This window comes from Apaloderma vittatum, unplaced genomic scaffold, assembly GCF_000703405.1.
Source record: "Apaloderma vittatum isolate BGI_N311 unplaced genomic scaffold, ASM70340v1 scaffold24656, whole genome shotgun sequence".
Lineage (NCBI taxonomy): Eukaryota > Metazoa > Chordata > Aves > Trogoniformes > Trogonidae > Apaloderma > Apaloderma vittatum.
In genome coordinates, this window is record NW_009721600.1 from 1,393 (window position 1) to 1,710 (window position 318).

Below are 318 nucleotides of genomic sequence, written 5' to 3' on the forward strand. Positions count from 1 at the left end.
CCTACGCGCAGGCAGGGGCAGGTACATCCCGCTGCTGCGCAGCGCAGGACCTACGTCGAGCGGCCAGACCCGGCAGCGACCCAACGTCATGCCAGGGGCAGCAAACAGGCGGAGGAAGATGCCACCTGGGTGGCTCCCAGACCAGGGTACAAGAACCCAAGCACAGACCTGTGCAGGCTTAGGGGGAGCCACTCCTCACGAGGAGCGACCCTGGAGAAGCACAAGCCTGGGACACGCGCTCCTAAGAGAGCACAAGCACCTCTGGCACCTCGACGCTTCCTTGTGCCACCTGCGGTGACCAGCGAGCCCGGGAGCCAG

The 318-nt window shown here is 66.0% G+C and overlaps 1 protein-coding gene across 1 annotated transcript in view; it reads right to left on the minus strand.

Moving 5' to 3' along the window:
- The window catches only part of DHX30 (DEAH (Asp-Glu-Ala-His) box helicase 30), a 16,332-nt gene that overhangs the window by 1,274 nt on the left and 14,740 nt on the right, over positions 1–318 (minus strand).